The sequence below is a fragment of the Chlorocebus sabaeus genome, chromosome 24, assembly GCF_047675955.1.
Source record: "Chlorocebus sabaeus isolate Y175 chromosome 24, mChlSab1.0.hap1, whole genome shotgun sequence".
In the NCBI taxonomy this organism is placed as follows: Eukaryota; Metazoa; Chordata; class Mammalia; order Primates; family Cercopithecidae; genus Chlorocebus; species Chlorocebus sabaeus.
Genome location: NC_132927.1, coordinates 66,761,724 through 66,771,208, shown reverse-complemented (window position 1 = coordinate 66,771,208; position 9,485 = coordinate 66,761,724). Strand labels below are relative to the sequence as shown.

General features: G+C 49.8%; 1 long non-coding RNA gene across 2 annotated transcripts; it reads left to right on the top strand.

The window, feature by feature from the left end:
• Nucleotides 1-5,690: 5,690 nt before the first annotated feature.
• LOC140710050 (uncharacterized) lies at nucleotides 5,691-8,756 on the top strand. 2 transcript variants are annotated; one of them, XR_012090915.1, is made up of 3 exons: nucleotides 5,691-5,711; nucleotides 5,901-6,053; nucleotides 8,507-8,756. It is a non-coding gene; the product is annotated as an uncharacterized lncRNA (long non-coding RNA). The 2 variants fall into 2 exon arrangements; XR_012090914.1 differs by lacking the exon at nucleotides 8,507-8,756 and adding an exon at nucleotides 6,744-7,606.
• The last annotated feature ends 729 nt before the right edge of the window (nucleotides 8,757-9,485 follow it).

Below are 9,485 nucleotides of genomic sequence, written 5' to 3'. Positions count from 1 at the left end.
CAAGACAGGTGGCAGGGCGCAGTGGCTCACGCCTGTAATCTCAGCACTTTGGGAGGCTGAGGTGGGTGGATCACTTGAGGCCAGGAGTTCAAGACCAGCCTGGTCAACATGGCAAAACCCCATCTCTACTAAAAATAGAAAAATTAGCCAGGCGTGGTTGCACACACCTGTAATCCCAGCTACTCGGGAGGCTGAGGCACGAGAATCGCTTGAACCCGGGAGACAGAGATTACAGTGAACCGAGATCGCACCACCGCACTCTAATCTGGGTGACAGAGTGAGACTCTGTCTCAAAAAAAAAAAAAAAGGTGCCAGCGAGGAGGGACACCGCCTGTGCCAGGTTGTCATTTCCAAGGATAGCTACAGCAGTCCCATCCACGAGATTTGCTGCGATGTGGCCTTGACACTCCTCCCATTGGGAGATGGCACCTATGCCTGCTCCCTCTTGGGTGGACTTGTGATTTCTTTGACTAATAGGAATGGCTTGTTACACTGCAGTGCTAACTGAACTACCACCTGGCACTGCAAAGCCAAATTTCCTCACTCCCAGGGCTCATCTGCTCTCTCACTCACCCAAAAGCCCACAAACGCTCCTTATTGCCTCAAATCCTCACAGGCTTCCACAATCTGGTTTATTTGACCTCTTTGGTGTTATTTCCAATGATATCTTCCAGCCCCTCTTATAATCCGCACATACTCACATACACATACTCAAGAGAACCTTCCCAACAAGTCAGGCTGATCTCTAGTTCTCATTGTACATCAACTCATGGAGCTTCATTCACCCTCTAAAGCTTTACTCAGGCTGTACTCATGGCCTGAATGGCCATCTTCTCGGTTTTTTTAGCTATTCCCAAATATTATTGATTGTATTAGTTAAGGTTAGGAAGGGCTAGTATTCAACTGGTTCTCAGCTGTTTTGCATTGATATGACTAAGCTGGTTGCTAAAATATTAAAACACTTCCATACTGGTTGGTAAATATTTGTGGTTCTAAGCCTTCTGCTACCCTAAACCCTTTCTCATCAGTGCCTGTGCCATTCTGGTTGTTAAATATTTTCAATACCGTCCCTGAGAGTAAGCTTGGCTGCATTTAACAGCAAAAAGGGGGACTTCAACAAGATAGCTTACTACTCTCATACCCAAATACAAGGAGATAGGGACATTATAGTGACTCCACACTGTCACCAGAAACCCAGGCTCCCATCATGCTCCATCATCCCTGGTGCATATTTTAATATGCAAGGTCTTGTTTAAAAACCCTTAACTCATGCCCCAGCATGGATGCTGGGGCTCAAGCCATCACGTCAGGATTCCAGACCAGCAGTAGAAAGAAATGGGACAAAGGGATTCTCTTTCCCACTCAACCAGTTCCTTTTAAGCAGCCTTTCCAATAGTTCCACATAACACCTGTGCATCCATTTCATCGCCAGAGGTTAATCATGTGGCCATATCTAGCAGCAAGGGAGGCTAAGAAATGTAGTCTCAGCTTTGTTATTAAAGGAAATGGGGAGCGTTAGTAATGGGGAACATCCAGCAGTTTCTGGTCTTATCCTTCAAGGTCTAGTGTAAGACTTCCCTGTGACACCAGTCCTTGAGGATATCTCACATCATACATCATTCAGAATCACTGTGTACTATATATTCATTGTTAAACACTCATGGTTTTATATAATAATAATAATAATGCAAAATAGCTGCCATTTATTGAGGCTTACAATGTGCCAGACCCTATTAAGTAGTTTATCTGCCTTATCTTATTTAATCCTCTCAAAGTCACAATGAAGTAGCTATTAACTGTCATTATCCCCACTTTGCAGGTAAGGAAACAGGCCCAAGTGTTGGTTAAATGCTTGTCTAAAGCTATAAAATGTGGAGCTGGGATTTGATTCATGAGCTGTTAAGACAAAAACTATGTTAGCTACAGTGCCCAGCACAGCGTTCAGCAAAAGAGAAGACATTAAAAATAAATAAAACCTTGTTAGTTTTATTGTTGGATCAAATAGTTAACTCAGCATCCAGATAAAAACAGGAAATAGACAAGGGACTTAACAGAATGACCTGGGCCTCCTCCAGGTACAGGAAACCACAAGTCTGAGCTTGCAACTACAGCTCCACAAGTTTGGAGATTTGCAGAGGCCACAGAATGAAACAGGGTTGATGTCCGGGTCTTCTCACTGCTGGGATCCCAGTCCAGGATCTGCCTCTGCCCCACTGTGGGGTCTTCTAGCCCATGTTCTGCAGGGATCGTTTATGCTCCAGGAATGATCCTGGGTGCTGCCTTCTGCAAGCAAGAAGAATTTCCATTCGATGTCTGGTCTACTGCTTGTTTGGATTCCTTTAACTTTTTATTGTTCCTTATTGAGCAACTAAGACATTAATGAAGCCATCTTCTGCAGTTCCAACATATCCAGGCATGTTGCTCAGCATTTGCTGACAGTGACCAGTAAATTATTATTATCATCATCATTATTGCTATTACTGTTGTTATTAGCTGAACAGAAATAATTCATGCAAGTTACAGCTGCCTCTGAGAGTCATTTTTGGCTTTTTTAATGACAGCCCTATAGATTTTAGTGAGAGTCTTGGGTACCTCTTTCCTGGGCAGAGCCTCCTGAAAAAGCAGGTTTGCCCTTCATCTTTTTCTTGAAAAGAATGTTTTCTTGTGGAAAAATTTCCAGCATACACCAAAGGATTGGTTTGCACCACATTAAGTCATTTTGAAAGTCAAAAATGGTCAAATAATCGCAAGTCTGTAAGACTCAAATTAATAGTGTAGTATCATGACCCCCATGTACCTGTCATCACCCAGCTACCACAGTGATCAATCAGCTCAGAGCAAATCTTGTTTCATCTAAACCTTTACTTCCTTCTTCTCTCTGTAATGGATTATTTTAAAGCACATCCCAGACATATTATTATTGTTGTTATTGTTATTATTATTATTTGAGACAGAGTCTTGCTCTGTCGCCCAGGCTGGAGTGCAGTGGCGCGATCTCCACTCACTGCAACTTCCTCCATCTGGATTCAAGCAGTTCTCACGCCTCAGCCTCCCGAGTAGCTGGGAACAGGTTCCATCTGGGTTCAAGCAATTCTCATACCTCAGCCTCCCGAGTAGCTTGGACTACAGGAATGTGCTACCATGCTCGGCTAATTTTTGTATTTTTGGTAGAGACGAGGTTCTGCCATGTTGGCCAAGCCGGTCTTTAACTCCTGGCCTCAGGTGATCTGCCTGCCTTGGCCTCCCAAAGTGCTGGGATTACAAGTGTGAGCCACTGTGCCTGGCCTCATTAATTCATCAACAAATATTTCTGTATGAATCCCTCAACAATTAGGACTCTTTTAAAGCATAATCTCAAATACCATTTTCACATTGCTCAAAAATTAAAAATAATTCCTTGAGGTTAAGTATCCAGTCAGCGTTCAAATTTCCCCAATTGTCTCGTGAATACTTCTCATTTTTATTGTCACTATTGTGTAGTTTGTTCGCAAGAATCAGAATCCAAAGTCCATATGTTGTAATTGGCTGATATTTCTCTTAAGCTTCTGTTAATCTATAAATGCTCCTTATGTTTTGTTTTTTTTTCTTTTATTCTTTTTCCTTCCACGTTGTTGATGAAACCTATAACTTTTTGCCTGAGATGAAATCTGGCCGCCTCCCTGTGGTGAGGTTTAAACACCTTGACATATTAACATGCCCCCTGGTTCTCTAATTCCTGTAGCTGGGAGTTACCTCTAGAGGCTTGATCTGATTCAGGTTTGATTTTTCAGTAGGTGTTGTGGTCTTTCATCGGAAGGAACATCATGTCCAGCCATCTATCTTTTTATGATGTTAGTTATCATTGGTGATCACTGCCTGGATTCATTGTCCTCTAAATGGTGATAAACTGGCCATGGTGATGGACAAGTGGATATGCAGTTAAGGGACTCACTTTGCCCTCCCTCCTTCCCCCATCCCTGGCAGTATTGTGGGCGAGGCTTGACCTGCTCTGTGATGGGGTTGGAGGCAACACTTCCTGCCCACTTCTCCCCTCTTCTTCCCCACCCCCACATCTGTGTGGGAAAGCTTATCATTAAGGGAAGGCTGGTGAATTAGAAAGAGCCTTGAGTCTGGGCCTAGCCCTGCAGATGCCAGCCTCAGAGGTTGCTAGGATACGCCGCTCCCCGAGCCTCCTCAAAGCTGCATCCTTCTGGAGCAGCTCATGGACACTGATGGGCTGCCTGTGCAGTGGGGAGGTGGGAGGAGGAGCGGCACCCCACAGACAGGCCTGCAAAGAAGGGGGTGGTCCACACTCCCCCTGGAGCTCCATGGAGCAGGGAAAGTGTCACCCCAGAAGCACCTGTATACAGGGATCAATTCAGATCACCCACAGCGAAGGCCACTCTGAATTGTAAAAGTCCCCCAGTCTTATTTTTCACTGTACTTGCATTTTTTCTGCAACATGTCCTTCTATATATAATTCGGAAAACATAACCTGAATGGACAAATGCCAGTCCTCTCCCCAGCCCCTGTCTGCCTGGTAAACTTCTGGTTCACCATAAGGCTCAGCAAAGAGCTGTATCCTCATCCTCAGCGCAGCCTTCAGGACTCCCTCCCTGTGCTCCAGATGCCACATGCTGACCTCTGCTCACACTCAGCAGCATTGCAAGTGCCTGTTTCCCCAATGGGTCTCGCTCTCCTCTGCACCCAGCACTTAGCACAGTGCCTTGCGTAGGTCAGCTTGAATGCATAAGTGAAACTGCCCTGCTTGCATGCCTCTGCAGACAGGTAGCTCACTATCACAAGACAGCTCATTCTGACAACTTCAAAGTTCTTCCTTAAACACAGCTGAAATCTACCTGCCAGAAACTTCTACCTGGGAACCTTAGGGAGGCTGCCAGTGCCACACTGAACAAGCCAGCTGCCTCTTCCACAAGACCACTCTTCAGAGTTGAATCTCTCTCCATTGTCCTCTGCAGCACCTACCAAAAGATAGTGGGATATGAGTCAGACATTCACATTCTAAGTCATCAAGCTTGGCTCCCAGGAAGCCTCCCTAAGGTTAGAGGTTCTGGTCCTTCTATGCTCTCAGATACCTGCACCCTCACCCTGGTCCCACTGGGACATCACCTCAAGGGCCCAAAATTGTAGGGCATGAGTCTCGATGCCAGAGAACCCAGGTGGAAAGTGGAGGGTAGGCCTTGCAGTCTCCCTGGGTGTGAGAGTATATGTCACCACCCTTTCCTGATGCAGGTTCGGGATGCCAAGTCCTAAAGAGGAGGCAGTTTTCTCAAAAATCACCCAGGGAATCTGTGCTGATCTCATACTGGAGCTGAGAGAGTGAGAGAGGCAGGCAAGGAAGAGGAGGTAGCAATGAGCTAGCATCAAATTCCACAGTTGACCTGACATAAACCAGCTCACTGTGATTTACTTGCCACCATCCTTGGGGTGGCAGAAGAGCTGAAATCCTTTCTGACATCTCAGGACCAAACTTGTCAAATCTCAGCAACAACTTTCCCCCTCAGCACCCAGGCTCTCTGAAGACTGTTCCTCAGAATAGCCTGGAGCTGCCAAGCCAGTCGGGGATGGCTCCCGCCAGGATACACGCTGGGCTGAGAGCTCAAACGAATCACAATGGCGAGGTTGGTGCCCCCCATCCATTCCTGTGGTATCAGGTGAAGGGATCTGGAGCCAGCCGCCTGGGTTCCAATCCTGACTGTCCCCCTCACCAGGTCCTTGGCCTTGGCCATCACTCAACCTGGCCAAGCCTCAGAGTCAGTGCTTGTCTCTGAACAATTAGGGCTGCGTGGCGGGCTAATGTTTAGGTTATGAAGAAAACAATGTATAAGGCTTAGCCCAGTGTCTGCTCTTTAGAAAACATCAGTTAACATTAACCATTCTATATGCTCACTTCCTGCCAGGCTCTGGGGAGGAAAGGGAGCCCATGGCAGACCAGACACTTGACCGGCCAGGGTCCCCTGGCCTGCGAGGAAGACGTTCATGGGCGCGTGTGTGGTGGTGGATGAACTGCGGCAGAACCCGAGATTGACAGCTGGAACCCTCTCCTCTTGCAGGTGAGGAAGATGACGCCTGGCAACACCATGCTTCACCTCTAGTTAGTGGCTCAGCCCAGACTTCGGGCTGCCGCCTAGCCCAGCACTCTGTAGCCCAGCACTCTGCCCGACAGCGGCCTTCTCGGCAACGCTTGCACTAGGGTGCAGAAGCCTGGGGAGCAGAGAGGCCCAGAGAGGCCCATTGTCAAGGCTGGGAGGCGGAGTCAGGAAGCTTAGAATGTCAACCAATGGGAGACCACGGTGATGATGTAACGCTCGGCCTTCACCTTCATTGGCTGCCGGTCCTGCCACTCCAGACCCTGCTCTGCGGCGGTGCCTTTCGCCTCAGGTTTTCCCGCAGAGCGGGTCATCAGTCTGGGAAGGACATTGGAGAGTGGGGGTTGGGGGCTGAGGACTGAGCCGGGAGTCCCTCCCTGAGCCTACCAGGGAAGTGACTGCTGCCTTTACTAAACTTAAAGCTCCTGGGGGAGCCCGGGGGGCGGGTTCTAAACACCCCACCTCCTGGGTCAGCGCCGCGCCTGGCGTCGCTGCAAATCTCAGGGGTGTTAGGAGGAGACAGAGACACCAGCCCCGCCAGCCTGGGAGGCAGCCCGGTACCCAGGAGGGAGGAGGGCGGGGGCCTGGGTCAGCAGAATTAAAGCATACAGCTCTATACTTACGATCTCCTCTAAACATCTGTGATGATTATAGGTCTGGGTGGAAAGCGTGGGGACCCTCAGTCCAGAGCCGCACAAGACTTGGATTTGCTTTGGAAACCACTGTGATTTTCAACAAGATCGTCAAGATCGTTCAAATGGCCTGGGTGGAGACGGGGAGCTGGGGAGTTGGGGATGGAAGCCGTTTTTAAGCCAGGAGGAATCCAAACCACACACAGTAGTCCCCTTCGCCACCACCCTCCCCCCCACCCCGCCCCCCGCCATGAGGTCCATGACTGTGTCCTCATTTCACAGATGAGGAGACAGGCACAGAGCAGCAGGCATGGCCATGTGGCCGGTCACGCAGTAGAGGGAGGCCCGGGGGCAGGAGAGGGGCGCCTAAGGCCACACAGCAGGGCTGCGCCAGAGCGCATGGCTGAGAGTCAGGTTCCAGGAGTTTCTGTGAGTTGTTGCTCAACATCATGTTCTATGAGAGGAACTTCACCAGGATCCACGGGGGAAGTGGAAGCGGCCTTGTGATAGGAGTTTCAAAGACCTGGGCTCTGGCAAATAGGAAAAAACAGGCTGAGAAAACTTATCAGGCAGGCCTGCTTGTGAGGGAACCTGGCAGACATCCAACCAGCAGTCTGGTGGCCAATCCGGTTATCAGACATGCGCTTAATCCATCATTCCGCAGCGGGCAGGTCACTGGCCACACAGGCTTCAGGCCTCCTGGCTTGAGGGAACTTGGAGTTGCCATCAGGCCCGTATGAATCAGAAATTCTGGGCTGCTCACCCCCCACCAGGCACCCCCACACTGTCCTTCCTGCGAGTTTGCCTCTCCATTCTCTTTACCTTCACTGTCTCTGTTACCTGTGGTCTCAGTGATGCTCAACAAACCACCAAGTCCGGTGGCTTAAGAGTATGTGTTTCTTTCAGCAGGGAAGTTCTGACCTTGGCTGGCCTCACCCATGTGTCTGCATCTGTGGTGAGCTGGCAGACAGGGTGTAGGTTGGGCTCTCCCACTTATCCAGGTCCTCAGCTGGGACACCTGGGCTGGCTTGGCTCTGTTCCATGTGGCCTCTCATGCTCCAAGAGGCTAGCCCAGGCTTAAGTACACTGAGGTGGCAGTTGCAGCCTGCAAGGCCTCTCGTGGCTTAGGCTCAGGACTGGTACATCATCACTTCTGCTGCATTTCTCCCTGCTAAAGCAAGCATTGAGGCCACCCAAGATCCAGAAGGTAGAGAGGAGCAGCAGAGCCTCACTGCAAAGGGCATAGATGCATGGAGGCCCTTCTCTGGATCCACAAATGCAGCCAGTGTACAGCAAACACCATCTCCACCCCTCTTCTCTCCACCTGTTGGCATACATACTGTTCTTCAAGGCCAACCTCAAGTCTAGCTGTTTGTGAAGTTTTACCTAAATATTCCATCCCACACCCACCATAGACTAAATGAATAGCAGGATATCTATCTGGGGCGCTGGGTCCCAAAAGGAGGTGCCTAAAAGGAACAGGATGTGACTGGCCCTGTGGGCTCTGGCTGGGGAACTCTGCAGCTGGGACAGGAACCCAGAGATACCAGGGCCCACCCCGGCCCAGGCCCTGGGGGATCCCCTTCTGAGGACGAGAACCAAGCTCTGAAATTCCATGCTGCAGGCAAAGGCAGGGACTTCCACCCATCCTCCTGCCATCTACCAAGTATCCACTAAGGGCCTTCGGATTGTTCCTGGCTCTGTGCTAGGCACTTCCACGCATCATCTCATCAAACCCTTCCAGCAACTTACAAGGTGGTTATTGCTTTCCTCCCCATTTTACAGATGAGGAAACCAAGGAAATCAAGGGTGTTTAAGTGACCGACCGAAAGTCACACAGCTAGGAAGTAAAGGAGCCAGGATACAAGCCCAGAGCCCTGGTTTTACCTGAAACCAAAACCAGAAGTTCCTCTTCCAGCTGCCACCACCTCTCTGAGTATCAGCCTTGCTAATGACAATGGTAACTTCAGCTCCGCGGCGTGGTTCTAAGCACTGTACGTTAATGCGATCAGTTAATAAAAGCATCTTGCCTTAATTAATTTACTCCTCTCAATAACCCTTTGAGGTAGGTACAATCTTTACTGCCATTTGACAGATGAGGCACAAGGAGGTTAAGGGATTTGCCTAAGGTCACACCAGTCGGAAGTGACAGGCAGACTTTGAATCTTCAGCACTGAACTTTGCTACCACACACTCACCATTTTTGTTGTCAGGATTTCATAGGCTCAGGGTCCGAGGGGACTGGGGCATGCCAGAGGGGTGGGAAGGTAGGATGCAGAGCCAAAATAGGAGACACTGGAGCCAGGACAGGAGCCCAGAGAGAAGATGAGCAGCAGAGCATGGTCTCTGGCAGCCTGCGTCCCTCCTTTCCAAGTCATGATGCCAACCAGAAGCCCTGATCGAGGGTGGTGCTGGAGAGGCTCTGAGAGGAGACCGGGATGGTGGCGCATATGGCCGTGCCACCCTAGACCGCCCTCCAGGGAGGGTTCTGATGGCCTGGTTTGGCATTTCTGCAGAAGCATCAGCTGGGAACACGTAAGGGGCGGGGAAGGAAGTGAGAGGAGATGGAACTGCAGACTGGGCAAACTGGGTTCCCCATTAGCCAGGCCATATGTCCAAATGTGGACAAATAAGTGCGAGCAGGCACCAAGCCTGGCGAGCCCAGCTGCAGAACAGCAGGGGGAGAGCTCGCCCTGGGAAGCATGGCAGTGGGCTGCAGAAAATAGGGAGGCTGCTGTGTACCCTGCCTGAGGCTGACACCTGC